This window comes from Grampus griseus (genome assembly GCF_964374135.1).
Source record: "Grampus griseus genome assembly, chromosome: 15".
Classification (NCBI taxonomy): Eukaryota; Metazoa; Chordata; class Mammalia; order Artiodactyla; family Delphinidae; genus Grampus; species Grampus griseus.
The window spans coordinates 20,518,754-20,537,056 of record NC_139009.1 but is presented as its reverse complement, the minus strand read 5'-3'; the positions used below and the strand labels follow the sequence as shown (position 1 = coordinate 20,537,056).

Here is an 18,303-nt window from a genome sequence, read left to right as displayed (position 1 = left end):
AAAGACGCCTCAAGAAGCAGATAAGTTCTCTGGAAGCTGGGGGGCGGGGTGAGGGCGCTACAGGAGGGAGAGGAGCTCTGGAGTCTATCCTGGGAACCCAGGGGACTCCTGGGTCATGGGCTGGTTGCCCATACCCAGGAGAGTGGGAAATGGGCCCTTGGGAGAGCTTACACTAGGCAAGTCGCCTTTGTCTTTATGTGAGCACAGATTACGTGGAGGGTTTGGTCTCTGAACGTCCTGTCTCTCTGTTACTGGAAAGGTACCTCTGCCCAAGTGAGGCCTTGCTGAATAGGGTGGTGGTATCTGTCCTCTTCTTCCCTTCTCCCTCTCAGGGGAGCTGGTTTGGCCTTCCCGGTTTCCGGTGCCACTCCTTGCTAACGTGGAGACCGAGAGGTCCAAGAGCCGCTCCTTCTGTTACTTTTGTCCAGTAAGGACGAACGTGAGGGCTCTTGGTTTATTATTGCAACCACTATCTAGTCACTCCTAGGAACTGCCTCACAGAACTAAGGACTGACAGCAACAAAGTACCCCTCAGAAATCCACTCGTTCAGCAATTATCTGTTGAGCCTCCACAATTTCTAGGTCTCATATGGATGAGTCATCAGTCTTGATCCTTGATTCATGAAGCCTGTTACCTAGTGAAATAGGTAAGTAGTAATAAAATCATACAAATAACTATGTAATTATAATCTCATTAAGTGCCGTATTGTAAACATATACGACTAGGGTGTTTTGAAAGCAATGGCTTTCTGCCTCTTAGTGAAAGATACATTTTATATTCAATCCAATACATACACAAACACGCACACCCAGACATAGATAATAAAACAAAAGTTCCATTAAACAATTCTTACTCTTACTATGAGTGATGCCCTCTGATATTTTCTGGTCTTTTCATTAGTTTTTTTTTTTTTTTTTTTGGCTGTACCGCGTTGCTTGTGGGATCCCCGCCCAGGGATTGAACCTGTGCCCCCTGCAGTGGAAGCACGGAGTCCTAACCACTGGACCACCAGGGAATTCCCTGGTCTTTTCATTTAGAAAATGCTGGTTACAACCCAATAAATTGGTCTCACAACCAATTAGTGGTTGTCATCTACCATTTGAAAAACCCTGTCATGGGGTCCCCAACCTAGAGTGGAGTGAGGATGGAGGTTACAGAACACTTTCCCCTAGGGAAGGACATTTAGGACAAGACACAGTGAGGTTACGGAGACTCGGCCCAAAAAGGCCAGGAAAGAATGCTCCAGACAGAGGGAACAGCATATGCAAAGACCCCTCATTTAATAGAAAAGAAAAGTGGGGATCAAGGAAGAGATGTGCCTTGTTCAAGGTCGTGTAACTCTAAGCCCAAGTCTCCTAACTCCGAGTTCAAGGTTCTTAAGCGTACTGCAGCCTATTAGCTGTAGTCTTCCTCTTCATTTTGCTACTGATGGGCCAAGGGCTAATTATTCAGACCTAGGCTGACTAGGAGGCAAGAGAAAGGAGCAACGGCAGGGGGCTATGTTTACAAAGGGCCCGTTTAATTCTCCATGCAAAACAATGCACCTTAGCGCCTACCCCACCTGGCTTGAGGCCTGCACTGGCGAGCTGTTTGTTCCTTCCTGGTAGGGACTGGCTGGGAGCCGTACTCCTGCTTAGTCCTGGCTTTAATGAAACACCATTTACAAAATGTCCAGGCAAGGTTTAGACTCAGCTGAAGGCCCTGGAAAGGAGGCAGGGCGCTGGCCCTGGCTTTTCCACGTCCGTGTGTTGGTGTTGGCACTCCCTTTCCATGTGTTTCCACCTTGCTCAGTTCCCTGCTTGGCCCCTGTGACTGCTATGCATGGTCAGCTGTGTAAAGGGCTTTAGTTGTGCGGTATGATGGTAATGTGAATATGGCAAGTGGAATAGAGGCCACAACCAAGGGTGTCAGTCAGAGTCAGGGTCAAAGTGGATGATCTAGGAGGACATGAGAAGGAGACCGGTCACAGGAGGCAAGGGCCTCAGGCCAAGTTTCAAAACAGGCAAGAGAGAAACAGAGCTGCTATATACAGTTGTACAGTTTGTACACTGCACAAAGCACCCAGGGAGGGGATGAGTGAGGCTGAAACGGAACCCACAGTCCACTCACAAAACTGCGTCCCTGGCAAGGGGCTGTATCTGCCTGGAGGAAGAACCTTCACGGACAGAGGCCAGAGAAGAATGGCTCGGTAGGGCTCCCGGGCAGAGTCGGAAGCAGCCAGGCCCACACAACAGTGCATCGAAAATATGACTGCCGAGCCTAGGGAAGGTCAGCCTGCTCAGGCTTTAAACACTAAAATCATGTGGGTGGATAAGGGCTGGTGGTTGGGTGCCACTCCGCAGCGACAAGCTGTGACCACAGGAGCAATGGCTGAAACCAAAGACACCTCATGGTGCAAGCCCCTTATCAAGCCGGACTCTGTGAAGCTCCTCCACCTTCGTTTCTCCTCCATCAACCCCAGAGGTAATCCTGCCACACCCTGGAAGCACAGCGCTACACCAGAGATTTTAGCTACAAAAATGTTGCTAGTAATACGTGCCCATATGTTAAGGGAAGAAACAACAACAACAACAAACAACAACAAAAACACCCCCAAACATTCTACAAAGGTGAATAATTAAAAGCAAAAACAGCCTCTTAAAATTAAAATCTTCCTCTGTCAGAAACCTCCTCACGGCTCATCACTCACCTTCCAACCCCCCTTTCTGTTCTCACTGGAGCCTGTAATTACTTTCCCCCTCATTCTGCTGACAACCAGTGCCTGTCTTAGATTTGCAGTGCTTCCTTCCACCTCTGACCTTAGGGCCGGCTGCTTCACTGCCATCTCAAACTCTGCCTCCCCAGAAACCTTGCCCCGAGCATGCTAAGCACCCCCCATCCTCGTGCTGCCCCACCTACTGCTGCTTCTCCAGGCTAGAGGACTTCAGAGACTTAGCCCTTAGGAATTCATGGGCCCAACTCAGCCCTCCCCCTTGCACAACAAGACTTTCATTCACCTCTCAAACGCCCAGGCTCATTTCTCACAGTGGTTAATTCAGACCTTCAGGACCTCGCCCCCGACCTCAGCAAGCAGCCTTGGCTCTGTCTCACTAAGGAAAAGGTCTTTTATTAGTAGGAACTCAAGTTATCTCCCCTGGACTTCACCCTGCAAGTCAGGGGTACAAAGAGCTATACACTCTCCTCCTATCAGTCTCAGAGGAAGGGAGTCCTTCCCTCTCCTGCAAAGTTATCCCTTCCCTGGTGTTCTCAAGATCATTCCTATTTGCTCGCTTTCTCTCTTGTATGTGGATTATTTTCCTCAAATAACTCCTTTTCCTTTCCACCATCACACATGCTCATGTCTCCTTATTTTCAGAAATTATTCCAAGTCAATACTAAACTCTTACTCTGATTGTAAGTTGGTTGGATCACCATGGAGAACAATGTGTAATAAGGCCATTAAAACAACAACAATATGGAAACAATCTAAGTGCCCATCAGTGGATGAATGGATAAAGAAACTGTGGTATATATACAGAACGGAATATTATTCATCCAAAGAAAAGAAGGGAATCCTGCCATCTACAACACAGATTGACCTTGAGGGCATTATGCTAAAGGAAGTAAATTGGACAGAGAAAGACAAATACTGTATTATCTCGCTTATATGTGAAATCTAAAAACACTGAACTCATAGACACAGAGAACGGATCGGTGGTTGCCAGAGGGCGGGGTGGGGGTGAGGGAACTGGGTGAACGTGGTCAAAAGGCACAAACTTCCGGTTATAAAATAAATAAGTCCTGGGGAATATAATGTATAGCATGGTGACTATAGTTAATGATACCGTATTATGTATTTGAAAGTCGCTAAGAGAGCAGATCTTACAAGATCATAACAAAAATAACTGTAACTGTGTATGGTGATGTAGGTTAACTAGACTTATCATGGTGATCTTTCTGCAGTGTATACAAATATTGAATCGTTATTTGCACACCTGAAACCAATATAATGTTATCTGTCAATTATATCTCAATTTAAAAAAACCTAACATTGTTTGTACCGATGGCCTCAGTAACTCTGCTTTATAGGATATACCTCTGAAGAAATAACCCAAAAAGGAAAAAAAAGGAATTTGTACAGTGATGTTCAGAGCAGAGATACTTACGCTTGCAAAATATTGGAAATACCCTAATTGCCCAATAATAGATTGATGGCTAAGCACATTTTGGTATCACTGTAATGGAATGCCACAGAGGGAAGGGGATGTTTGCGGTGACAAATCTATGGATTGTGCTGACACAGAGAACTCTGCAGATGAAGCACACTTCAATACACAACCTACACAGACAAAAACCGCATGCTTACGAAACTTGTATATATGTTTGATGACAAGGAACAGAACTGTAACAAAAAAAGTTTGATCCCGCTGCTTCTTCTGGTTACTACTTTTCTCCCCTTCCCTGTTGCCGTTCTCTGGTGACTATCTATTGCCTCTACTTGCTCTGTACCCAGTTCCCTGCTCAACGGTACCCAATCTGGCTTCCATCTCCAGCGTTTCACTGGAGTGACACCCCTGCCATGATTTTCTTCTGGATGAATCCTTGAGTCCAGTTAAACCAGCAGCACTGCAGCCCTCTTCCCTTGCTCTGAAACCTCCTACTTTCCCACATTGCTTCACTTTTTTCCTAATTATGGACAATTCTCAAAGCTTACTACTTGGGGCTCTGGTCTTTGTGCTCTGTACCCAAGACCCCTGGAGAAACCCCCTTTCAGGGAAGCCATCGCTCCTGTGTTGTTGACTCTCACACCCATAGCTCCATCCAACCTCATCCTCAGCTTCTGGGCTTTTGTGATCACTCCACTTGGATGTCTCCAATTGTCATCTTTAGTTCTCCATGCCTAAACCAAAACTTATCTCCAAACTGTCTCTTCAACTTCCTAATTTCTGACTAATGTTCCCAATGTTGTGCAAACTCTCACAGCCTCAGTCTGGTAAAGGTGACCTACTTATGGTCCTTGGCCAGTCACTCCTTCCGAGACGTGGCACCTTGCCTCGTGGAAAGCCCTCTCTGGTGTCCTGTCTACTCAAAGCCTTCTCATCTTCAGGACAAGCTCAGGGTCTGCTTCCTTTGTGAAGTCTTTTCTGATTACTCCAGTTCACAATGATTATTTTCCTCTCAGAGCCCTTTTTGAATTTAGACTCTGTAGTGCTAGTGACTCACAATATGCTGTTCTTTTCATTTCTTTTGCCTGAACTCTCCTACTCACCTGTCCTCTGGTGGGTGGGATCCTGTGCTACCCTGCATACCCAGCTCCGATATGCTTCCCTCTCTGAAGGCTTCCCCAGCTCTTACACGCTCAGGGCCACTCTTCTGCCTGGGTTACCAAAGCACCCTTTCCCATCACTGCTGGCGTTCCCACCCCATTGTGTGATAGCGATTTATATAATTTTGTGTCCAATTCTCCTGCCAGAATGTTAGCTGAGTTCCTTAAGGGCAGAGACCATGGCTTATACCACAAAGGAGCACAGATGTATTATCAACGCCCAGCGTCGTCATGCACGCTAATCATTCCACATATCCACCTTAGCTTCCAAACCAGACTGAAGTTTCTCATGGACAGAGGTTGAATCTCATTTCTTTTATACCCCATAATGACTCAGAATACAAAACAGAAAGGACTTGGAGAGATCTTATTGAGAGTATACTTAGAATAAGGCCTTAAGAAGACAATATGCAAATTTATATGAATAACCTATAAACCTGGAAACTATACTATCTGGGGAATACAAATGTTATCAACTCTCAAAACACTGTACCTTGCTATTTTAGGGCCAGCATAACACATCTCTGTACTTAGCAGTGGTCCTGTCACTTAAAGGTGTTAATAGGATGCCCAAACTGGGAGCTTTCAGCGGTGAACTCTACCCATCTAAAATCAGGACAGATCACAGACTGAATCAGAGACCCTGATAAGTGGCAATAATCTGCAGGGACGGGAGTAGGGGCTGACGGCTGTCTGCCAAGAGTCTGGTGCTGCAGAAAAGTCTAGCTACACAGTGCATGTTACACCACCGGAGATAAGCCTTCAGTGAGACACTCCCCATATGGGAAGGGATATTTAATTTCATCCAGTGGTCCAAGGCCTGCCCCTTTCACATGGCACAACACACAGCAGTTCAACTATGATTCTGCTGACTCAGAGCAGCTGAGATTTCATTTCTTACCAGGCAGGAAACACCATTTAAATTACCAGGTGACCTGGACAACACCCTCAAGAGAAGATGAATGCTTCTCCCACAGTCGCTCTTTCCAGGTGGTGGAGTGTCCCCAGCGAGCCACACCCAAAGACATGTTCACTAATAATCCCAGGTGGCAGGGTAGGCCTCCACCCTGTCTGGGACAGGTGTCTGGGGAGTCAGAACCACTTGGAAGAAGAGGCAGACCCTGCTTAGAAAACATTTACACAGCAGCACAGGCCGAGCTGCGTGATAAACCACATGGTTCCTCAGCTCTACGTCCCGGCGCTCAGAGGTGGGCCGACACCACCACAGGTAGAGGGCAGGTATCAGCCCACTGGACAGGCCACAGAGATGATGCACAGTGTGTGCGTGGATGGGAAAATGAACGAGAGGACAGCAGCGGCCGGGCCAGCCCCTCCCATCACAGTCAGCAGCTCCAGGGACCCGCCCAGCCCATCCCCGCAGTGGGCTTCTGCTGCCAGGTGGCTACCCAACCTTCTCCACCCACGCCTGGAAGAAAAAGGGCCTCTGAGCTGAGGGCGGAACAGAATATGGCCAGGGCAAAGGGAGGAAGGAGGCTGCTGCAGGCCTGGGTGGAGTCTTTCAAAACAGATAGTTCAGATAGGTGCACAACCGCCAAAACAAGGGAGAAAGCCTCAAATAAGGCCCCTGAGACATGGGGGAACCAGGACACCAGAGAATCTGCAAAGACATGGGGAGAAAAAGTCCACCCAAATGGAGCCCTGTGGTACACGGGGTTTTACTGAAATCTGATAAATTTAAACAGCAAAAGTTAAGAGGCAAAGAAGACTATATTGTAAGACACTTTCTTTTCATAATTTTTTTTACATCTCATTTGAGTCAAGAGAGACTACTTCATTTGGACGGCTGGAATTGAGAGTTTCTAGACTATGGTTTTAAGTCACACACCCACACAGTAACACTCCGGGCACGCTCTCTCTCAAAGAAGAAATGAAGTACTATCTAAAGGAACACCTTTGAGAAGTGTTTACCTTGAATCATGACCATAGTGAAACAAAATAATAAAAAATTAAATACCTTGAGATTTTCTTAGCAATTGCTCTACTACATGGAAACTATACATCACTGGTTTAAAAATTTTGTAATGAAACTTATAGCTGTTTAATGCAGAAAAGTTTGGAACACACTGAAAAGCACTCAGAAAGAAAAGTAATCTCGTTACTTAAAGATAATCACTTATGGTTTTGGCATATGCCCTTCTAGGACCTTTCCATATATTTTAAAATAAAGTTGGTATCATTCTTGCCACACAATTTTGCATCCTTCTTTCATTGATTATACCAAAAGTTTCTGATATCAAAAAATAGTCTACAAGATTTTTGATGCCTGTGCAGTATTTCATCTAGGTGAACTGACCAATCCCTAATTATTGATCCTTTTGGTTGTTTTAACTATTTGCTGTTATTAATAATGATTATAATTAATAATGTTGCATTAATAAAAATCACTGTATAGGTATTTTTATATACATCTCTGATTTTCGCAATACTCCTAGAACAGCAATCTCTGATCTAAACATATGCTCCTTTTAACGTTTTTGATACACACTGTCAAAACTACTTGGGCAAATTTGAAGCCATGCTTCTTGCTCAGTTATTTTAAATATATCACACAACTGGTATGTATCCCCTATATACAAGAAATAGTTTCAGGAAAAAAATCATTTTACGTGGAGTCACAACATTTAGATAGGCCAAATCTTTATTTACTTCAGGCAAATAATGTGTCCAGAGCTCAAAACACCGATGTAACGTTACACCCGTTTAGGAAAGTTGGTAGGGCACGATGCTAGTGAGAACAAGATATTGGACTTAGGCCAGTATTAGCCAGTCAACTCTACACAGAGGAAAAACCATCCTTGGCCACAGGAAGCCTCACCAACCTTGGCCAACTGTCGCCCAAATCTGTACTCTTGGCCAAAGGGAACACTGCGTGATGGAATGTGGATTACTCATCATAACCCATCCTAACGCTTGGTTAAGCAAGTCAAAGCACGTGTCCAATGATAGGTGTGTCATCTTTCTATAATAAACAGGACACCTGGCTAGGAAACACAACTGACCAACTTAGGAGAAAATTAAAGCTCAATCATACTTAATAATTTTGTCAGTTTATCAGTGATTCCTAGGGGAAGCAGTTAATAAATCACTGTGGGAAAGTTGTGCTCTATCAGCCCGATCTGATCTAAAACGCGGCTACCATAACAGAGTAGGTCAGCATTTCAGCTGGGTGCCATTATACTTCAAGCCCTCTTCATGCTAAGTAAGGGGCACAGATTTTTCATAAAGGTCATCTGGTCAGATGCCATTTTCATCAATAGTTGAAAATTAAAATAGCTTATTAGAATAACAATGATTACTTCAACTGTTCAAGAGAAGGAAGGGACAATTCTCAAGAAGGGAATGAAGAGACTAGGAAGAGGTGGTGAGGTAGGAGGTCAGTGAAGTATCCTGGGCTGCCAGGAAGCAGCCACTTTGGAGGGTCCTGTCCTTACCTACGAGCCTGGTTTGGTGCAAACTGGCTTGGCCTGTTTGAAGGAAGCAGTCTAACCCCATCTGCCCCAAGCATTGACGGCTCCAAGTAAAGGCAACTGCTTCTTGCTCATCAAAATGTACTTACTGAAAAACAACCACTACCAACTCTATTGGTCTTCATTAAATTACAAAAGCACACACATGCTTCTTACAACAATTCACAGATAGAATTATATATGAAAAAAAGGAGTTCTCCTTTGAGTGTCCTTTTCACTCCTCCACACTCAAATTCCACTTCCCAGAGGTTAAAACTATTGTGTTTAAATTTTCAGTCTTAAGATGCCTATTTATGAGTATTTTCTTTCCAAATGAAATTTTTAAGAACTTAAATTCATTTGTGTCCCACCTGAATGGCTTCCCCGGGCTCCCTAATTACGTGGCAGTCTCCGCCTTGACTCCATCTGGAACCGTTGCCACCCCAAATGCCCTCCCTTTACCTCTCCTCACTAGCAAGGAGGTTTCCCTCCTAAGGCAGATAGCTCCTCTCCTGGGCCCTCCAGATCTCCCAGATGCAGAGCTGATCTGAGCAGTCACCAATTAAAGCTACACCTCTAATAGTAGAGGAACTGAATGAAGGCCATTGCGAGCTTGACTCACGAGGGAGAGCTCAGCAGCTTTTCCATTTCAAATTAAGATCACTCCCCAGACTGGCCTCCCCAGCGGAGGACTAACCGCCACCATGACATACACAAACGCACGAAGTCTCTGCTCTCCCAGTCAACTGCTCCCGCCCTGCCAGCCTTTCAGATAACCAGGTCAGCTGAATACATGGAGACAAAGGGGCAGTTCATATACTCCTATTTTGGCAGTTGAAATAACGCTGCAAGTGCCAGGTCTTCACAGGATAAATCCCTCTGTGCATGTCAAACACACCGAGAGGCCTGCTGGGAGATGGGGGTTGCTGAATTGGGGGGCCAAGATGGACTTAGGTCATGATAAAATCTGGAAAGCATTATTTTTTATTTTACACTTTAGTAATATAAATTAATGGTTGCTATCTCTTATTAAGCAGGTACTCTACACACTTCCTTTCATTTAATCCTGTAAAACAGATGGGTAGGGTTTCCCTGGTGGCGCAGTGGTTGAGAGTCCGCCTGCCGATGCAGGGGACACGGGTTCGTGCCCCGGTCTGGGAAGATCCCACATGCCGCGGAGCAGCTAGGCCCGTGAGCCATGGCTGCTGAGCCTGCGCGTCCGGAGCCTGTGCTCCGCAACGGAAGGGGCCACAACAGTGAGAGGCCCACATACCGCAAAAAAAAACAACAAAAAAAACAGATGGGTAGCATTTCAGGCTTGCAGATGAGAAAACTGGCACTCAGGTTCCATAACTCACCCAAGGCCACATGGTCAGGAAGTGGTGGGACTGGGATTTGAACGCAGGTTTGTCTGCTTCCAGAGGCCAGATCACCTCCCTTTCTCAAGGATAGGGGTTAGAAATCTCTATGGCTTCCAGGAACCACAGAAGGTTACATTCTGGGAGCTGGAAGATAATCCAGTTTGCTCCTCCTCTCGGCCCCCTTTCAGCCCTCTCCACCTTGCTTCCTGGAATACAGCAGTAGCCTCACAGATAAGTTGCGAAGACTTCAAACACCCACCTTCGCGTTTGCTTTACGTTAGATGATGCAAATTTAAGAAAGGAAAAACTTCCTTGAAGTTGAAATGCACTGCGTGGGGAAAAAATATTTTTGAGATGGCAAGAATAAATATTTAATTAGACAGTGTGACACTCAATTTCACCTGGCTTTGCAATCAGACAAAAAACAAGCCCTTGTCTACAGGGCTAATTACAGACTACTAAATTATTTTTTATTAAAACCCTCTAGAATATTAAATATGAGGGATGAGGTAACATGGTATTGTAGAATAGCCCTAGACTGGCAATCTGGGTTCTAATCCTGACTCAGCCACTAATAACTACCAACATTAATTTGCATGGTGTGCACAGCTGACAAAATGTTTTCACATACTTTATACATTAGTTGGGTGACCTCAGGCAAGTCACTAACTCTTGGTGTCTCATACTGAAATCTGGAAATGAGAACACTGAGCCATCTGAAGTCCTCTCCACTTCTAACATCCTACGGGGGGCAGGACATGTGCCTTAGGATCTTTACAAATATGTCTGTGAACAAATCAGATGCATTTTGGTTCAGAAAAATTACATTTTCTGCTCAGCTTCTGAAAGATGTTACTTGGCTAAATTCAGGTACAGCTCATACGATGTTTGCTGCCAGCTAGTTGGCTCCGCTTCTGGAGGGTACCATATGAAGGCCTTGGGATGGATTCCCACATAGGAACTTTCCTCTCTTCAACAGCCAACTGCCATGCCTAACTGCAGTCAATCATCTTACATACACGACCCCACAGAGTAGGCTGGCTTAGGGAAAGGACTTAAGGAAATCCGTCCTCACAATGCATGCACTCTCAGGATCAGCACATCCCCAGGAATATTATAAATATCATTCTCAGTTCTAAGACACGCAAATCCCTCCTTCAAATCTGGCCGCTTCCTGGCTGTTTTAATGTTCCTGAAATTAGGAGGCACCGTAGACTCAACATGTATATTTTGATCTGGTAGTGTTAAATGAGTTTACCTAAAAGCTGCTGGTAAATTGCTGGTGTGTCTTAGAATCAAGGAAATATAGTGCTACAAGACTACAACATAGATCACATAGATTTAGGTCTAATTTGGTTCAAATCATGTCCCTCTCCCTGATCTTAACAATTACACTCAGTAACAACTGGATAGGCAACGTATGAGACACAGGTATTAGTCCTGTTTCCCAACAGCAGCAGTTTAAAAGGCATTCCATCATTATCTCATAAAACACAGGTATGGATTTTAAAGGCAAATTAACCTATATAAAAACCACTGTGGTGCTCTGGAAATGTCCTATCCCACAGTAAACTGTAAAGGGGACATTTTACTCACACCCTCCTGATCTATCTAGCCTTGACGCATTTTCTTGCTTCTTAATTCACAACCCTCCACCCCAGTAATATCGCTGATTCCCAAAATACACTCAACTCAGGAGGAGCAGCTCTCCAGCACAGCTGTCTGCTCCTGCCCTGCTCGGGTATTTCGGTGAGCTATGCAACACAGAGAGGACCACACAGAAGGAATGTAACTCTCAGGCCCCACAGTTCCCATCGCCCCGCAGGCAGGTGCATCCCACCAAACCCCAGACTGGCATTCGAAACAGAAGAAACTGCACTGCTGCATGGGGGCAGTAGTTTTCCTGAACTTCATCTCTATGTTTAAAACTAGGGCGACAGCCGTCTTTGCTACTGTAAACTAATCTGATGGGCATGGGGGCGGGGAGTGGCTCTGAGGAGGCTGCCAATAGGCCATGATTGAGCAAAGTCAAGGCGCAAAATCGTTATTCCTCACCGTTTGCAAGCCAGAAACTCCAAATTTGTGGGTTCTTCACCATGATTTTTAGAACTGAACCATCTACGCCTTTTGCACCCTAAAGTAAAAAAACCCAAAGCCTCTTCTACAGTTTAACTGGGTGATATTTACACACATTTTCTAACAGTACACTGAGATCTGAAAGCAAAAAAAAAAAAAAAAAAAGAATCAAAGGAAGTTGGCAATGAGGTACACACAGTAGTTAGGAGCCCTCGAGTTGAGGCACGTTTATTAAGAGACAGCTTCTGGCTGTGCGCACCAACTCTAACTTCAGCTCCTTTTCTTCCGAAAAAAGAAAACAGTTTGGGATCCTGCTCTATTCCAAGATCAGGGAATGCACGATGGGCAGGTGGATGGGTAGCAAACATAACCCAGGGAATTGTTCAAATATGCTAGAACCCCTATCAGGTGACAGTCCCCACAGAGACACAGCTGCAAGAAACAGGGGGTGCAAGCCTCAGCCCTACACCAGAGAGAAACCTCAGTTCTCCTCCTCCTTCTCCGCTCTGCACATGTTATGTTAAAACTCACTCTTGCCCAGTTGGTTACCACTTGGAATTTACAGGTATCAGAGATCACAACCCTTAATATACAAACAGTAAGCATTTGCTACGGGTATCAGGCCTGTTTCCAAACCTCCCATTATATCCATGTTGTACTACGGTGGGGGGGGGCGGGGGGGAAGGGAAGGGGGCGGGGGGGATGGAAAGCATGTTAAAGAGTACTGCAAGATGCTTATTCACAACAACGCACTGGAAGCGCAGGAACTTCAGCTCCCAAACGCAACCTTTTCTTCCCCTCCCTCCACTCTCTCTAGTCCCTCTCCACAGCGCCCGCCAAAGCCAGAGCTCAGCCCACTAGAAGGCCACCGTGCACTAGAGAGTGCTCACTAAGCAGTAGCTGATCATGATGATGGGGCGGAACGCTTCCCAGCAAATCTACTCGGAAAGCCCCACAAGCTCTTAGCAGCCAGCTAGTACTGTCCAGACCTGCCTCCCCACGCCAGCCGGGGCAGGAGCGTGTGGGTAGGAAACCTGAGGCCCCAACGTTTGGGCAGGCACAACGTCCCCCTCCCCCCAGTCTCCCCTCGCTCTCTCCCTTGTCACTCTTTTTCTGGCATATGACTGGGGAAAACCCGAGAGGCCGGAGATGTCAGGCCCAAGAGGAGTAAGGAGAAGGGACAAGGGCGAACGGGGGGCAGTTTTTTTGGGGAAAAGTCTGTCCAGAGCAGAGGTGCGGTAGCGCCGCATCCAGCGGGAAAGAAGCCCCAAGGTGGGTCTGTGGGGAGAGAAGGGGAGGGGGAGTGGCTCGGGGAGGCCTGACGGCTGAGGCCGCGGGGAGCCCGGGAGAGAGGGGTGGAGGAAGGGAGGCGGGCGTGGGGGAGACGCAGTTGGGGGGCGGGTGCGCGGGTCGGGAGGCGAGGGGGGCAACTCGGTTCCCCTCCCCCAGCTCGGGCCCGGGCCTCCCGCTGACTCAGCCCCACGGCGTCGGTCGCCTCGGCCTGGACTCACAGTGCGCGAGATGGCTCCGGCGGAGGCGGCGGGGGAGGGGACAGGCGGCGGGGGCGCTGCGGCTGAGGCTGCGGCTCCGGCCGGCGGCTCTGGGGCGGAGGGTCCTAACAGAGGCCGCCGCGGTCTCCGGCTTCAACGCACAGAGACTGCGGGGGAAGAGAGCACTGCGCAGGCGCGATGCGGCCACCGCTGTCAGTCCGAGCGGGGCGGGGCCAGGGCACCAGCCGTCTCCAAGGCAACTGGTTGGAGAGGGAAGGACAGCCCCTACTTCCACCTTGTGTTAGCAACTGCGATGGGAGGTGGGGACGACGAGAACAGTCCCTCTAAGTCGCCATAGCAACAAGGAGAGGACACCGCCTCATAAATTTACGGCGGTATCGAGGGAACGCTCTTACCTTGTCTCCATGGCAACTGGAAACAGCCCCTTCCTCTTTCCTTAGCAACGGGGTAACAATTCCTCCACCCTAACTGAGCACAGAAAGAACAACCATTTACACCTGATTCCATAGTAGCCAGATGACGGATTCTTTTTTTTTTTTTTTTACATCTTTATTGCTTTACAATGGTGTGTTAGTTCCTGCTTTATAACAAAGTGAACCAACTATACATATACATATATCCCCATATCTCCTCCCTCTAGATGACGGATTCTTATCTGTCTCACGGCTACTGCAAAGGAGAATATTTCTTCTTTTTTAGCAACAGGAGAGAGCTAAGGCTGGGCTTTCTCTCCTCTCTTGGTTTATGGCTTTCAATCGCAGCCTGTTACTCTAATCCCCAAATTCAATTTTCCTCTGCCTGTGTTAAGCATTCCTTTTTGTCTCCTGCCAAAAAGTCTATACCTTTACCTCTAAATGGAGCTAACAAAGTCTTCTATACACATGTCACGAATTTTTATCAACCTTATTGTCTCTGTCCCAATGCGTTTGTAAACGATACCTGTTTCTTCATCTTGCCCACTAGCTAGTTTAAATTCTACCCCCTCATAACTAGCTCCCTCCTTGATATGTTCATTGGTGTTCCCAGATTCCCTGTTCTAGGTCAGCTTTTATGGATCTCCCCAGTTCTTCTAGATCCCTCTTCTTCCTGTCCACACCTACTGTCCTTGTCCTCCAGTACTCCACCCAGGGTTCCACTATGCTCACCACTTCATGATTTCATTAGCTTGGTTCTCTTTGTGCAAACTACTTCTGGGTCTCCTTCCCTCAGCCCTGACTCCCGTGGATATCTTAAGGTCACCTCTGTACCCATCTTGTACATACCTCCTTTTGTATACCTCCATACACATCTTACAGTATTGTCCTTGGTTTGCATGTGTCTCTTCAAGCAGACTACATGCCCCTTGTAGGCAGGAATTCTGTCTTATTCATCTGCTCCCTCAGCATCTAGCACCCAATATGAAACATAGTAGAGTTCCAATAAGTGCTTATGGAACTGGATCAAGTGAAGACAAAGATTTTCTTCAAAGAGTCTTCAAAGAAGTATCTTCTTTGACTCCAAAGAAATAAGTGAAAGGAGTCAAAGGTTAAAAAATTTTTTTGTTCATCCTCACTTTCTCTGACCTAACTGCCTCAGAGTCTCCACTAATATTTTCCATATGATCTTTGCACATATTTAATCGTTAAGTACCACAGACACTATTACACCTCTCTCACTCACTTAGCTCTCCATCTTAATGCCAAAACTCTAGTCCTCTATTAATTTAGACTCTGGCATTCTCTGTTTCCTGACTCCTCACCTGTAGCTAGTCTCCCTTCTACACTGTCCCTAATGTTTCCACTAAATAAATTTTCTCACAAGTTACTGACCTCTTCAATGATCCCTGTCACCCTCTATAATCAGTACAAGCCCTTCATGCCTTACTATTATACCATGTCCTAACCCAGCTCAGATCCAGCACTCTTGGTGAACATCACTGGATTCTGCTGGGCTTGTTGACATGCTGCATTCTCTTTGAATGACTCAGAAGTAAGAATTCGTAGCTAGCATTCTTTTCTGAGTCTCCCTGTATAGCTCCCAGAGATTCCACCCCAGGACTATGGGTGTCAAAGCACTCTGACTGAGCCCATTTTCTCAGGAGAGAAGGAGAAGGCAGCTGACTACAGATAGAGTAAGAAAAGAGAGGGACACAGCATATGCTGAGTCAAGACTGTCTCCACCCATCCAAGGCAGTTCTCAGAAAGGAGAGGGTTTCCTGTAGAGGATAATTCCCAGAGCAAATCAAGGGGTTAGGACAGTAAAAATGCAGGCTACACTTTTCCTAGCTACAGAGTTGGAGAACTGAAGCTGTTCCTAACTGTATCTACAGGGTGTCTGGGTGTCACAAGGACAAGGGAAAATTTTCAGACTCAGTTTATTTTGCTTCTCCATTCTGAAGTTCCAGCACATCTCCATGGTTGTAGGTGTGGACTTGGATGGTAGCTGGCATCAGAGGTAGCTGGCTGGCCTGAGTAATCCCGAGAAGAGACTATGGTCCTTGTAGCCCCACCCATTTGTCACACATGGGATAAAGAACCATTCTACAAAGAGTTTCTGTACACCCTTCATCCAGATTCTCCACATGTTAACATTTTACCGTGTGTCAGTTATCTATTGCTGCAAAACAAATCACTTCAATTTAGTGGTTTAAAACAATAACCATTTCATTATCTCTGTTTCTGTGGGATGGGAATTCAGGAAGAGCTCCGCTGGGTGGTTCTGACTCAGGGTTTCTCAAGTGGTTACAGTCAGATGGTGGCTGGAGCTTAAAAACAGCAGGGGGCTAACTAGACAACCCTCTCTCTTCATATTATCTCAGAGCTAGCTTTCTCACTACATGGTGGCTTTGGGACAGTTGGAATACTTATATGGTAGTTGAAGGTTTCAAGGGTGAATATAATAGTAAGGGAAAAGCTGCATCCTTTTTTTTTAAGATTTTTTTTGATGTGGACCATTTTTAAACTCTCTATTGAATTTGTTACAATATTGCTTCTGTTTTCTGTTTTGGTTTTTTGGCGGCGAGACACGTGGGATCTTAACTCCCCGACCAGGGATTGAAACCCACACCCCTTGCACTTGAAGGTGAAGTCTTAACCACTGGACCACCAGGGAAGTCCCTGCATCTCTTTTTATAACCTTGCTTCAGACATCACTTCTACCATATCCTATTGGTTGAACAACATCACAAAGTCTACCTAATATCAAAGGAAGGGAACATAGGCCACACCTCTCAAAGGGAGCAATGTCCAAGTCACGTAATAAGAGCATGGATGAGAGATATTGTTGAATCATCTTTGGAAAATGCTATCTGCTACACCCTACCACCTAATGACAAGAACTCACATGCCACTCAATGCAAAATACACTCATCCCCTCCCTCAAGACCCCCAAGTCTCAATCCATGACAGCACAAACTTGAAGTCCAGGATCTCAACATCTAACTCAGGGCCCAGTATGGATATGGCTTTTCAGGCCCTGTTCCTTGGATATAACTCCTTGAGTACCAGTCCTCTTGATCTGAAGACCTGTGAAGTAAAGAGACACATCATCTGCCTTATACGTACCCAGCATACACTAGAGGCACAGGCATAGGATAATTTCCATGGACATTATCATTTCAAAGAGGAGAAAAAAAAGGCACACACAGCAGTTACTAGTTCATAGCGTTTCTGAAATCCAGTGGGCACACATTGCCAGTTCCTGGTTTAGGGTTCAGACCCACTGCCATTTATTTATTTATATCAGTGTTGACAGGGATTTTTCCCCCAGTGGGTTATAATCCTTTCTTCTTATTATTTGTTTTGATGTTCAATGGCCACAGATTTGGCCAGTGGAAGAAACTTCAAGTTGGCCCCTGTGTCCTTTGGATTTGTCCCCATCATCCTTTGAACCTTCCCTTGCTTTCTGGTAAAGATGTTCCCGGCTCATCTTGTACTTTCCCTACCTCAGCCCTGGAATTGGCCATTCGCCAGGAAGTGATGAGTCCTCTTGACTTTTTGACATTCCTTTTTCCATTCTCCCTTGCTTTCTAAATCTGCCCTTAACCATCCCAGGGATTCCCATCTCATTTCTCTCTCCTCCCTCTATACATACTTCCTGAGTGGCCTCAGGTATTCCCATGACTTCTGAATCTGTATCTCCATCCCAATCAGCTCTTCCAACTGTCAGACCTGTATATGTAATTGCCCTCTAGATAGCTCCAGCCCTATGTCCCACAGGCACCTCAAACTCAATAGGCTTAAATTAAACTTATTTACCCTTCCCCCCTCACAAACCTAACTTTCCTATATTCCCTATTATTGTTAATGACATCACTATCCAAGAAAAACTTGAGGGTGATCCTAACCCACATCTTCTCCCCAACTCCTTATACCAGAACAGTTTTCCAACACTATCAATTCCATTTTTAAATAGCTCTCAGGTCTGTTCTCCTTCTTTATCTCCATCACCTTTACCATCTCTTGCCTGGGTTATTGCAGAGCCCCCCACCTGGTCTCTCTTCCTCTAGTCTCTCTCACTTCTGACCCATCCTCAACACCAGCTAGGAGGCTCTTTCTAGAAGATAAATCTTATCAACATAACTCCTCTGCCTAAGTCCCTATGG

General features: G+C 46.0%; 1 protein-coding gene across 2 annotated transcripts in view; it reads right to left on the bottom strand.

The window, feature by feature from the left end:
• Positions 1-13,891, bottom strand: part of MAPRE3 (microtubule associated protein RP/EB family member 3) — a 47,873-nt gene extending 33,982 nt beyond the window's left edge. For both annotated transcript variants that reach the window (XM_082672015.1, XM_082672016.1), the window contains exon 1: positions 13,722-13,891. The gene's annotated coding sequence lies outside the window, so the exon portion shown is untranslated. The remainder of the gene's footprint in view (positions 1-13,721) is intronic.
• Positions 13,892-18,303: the final 4,412 nt, after the last annotated feature.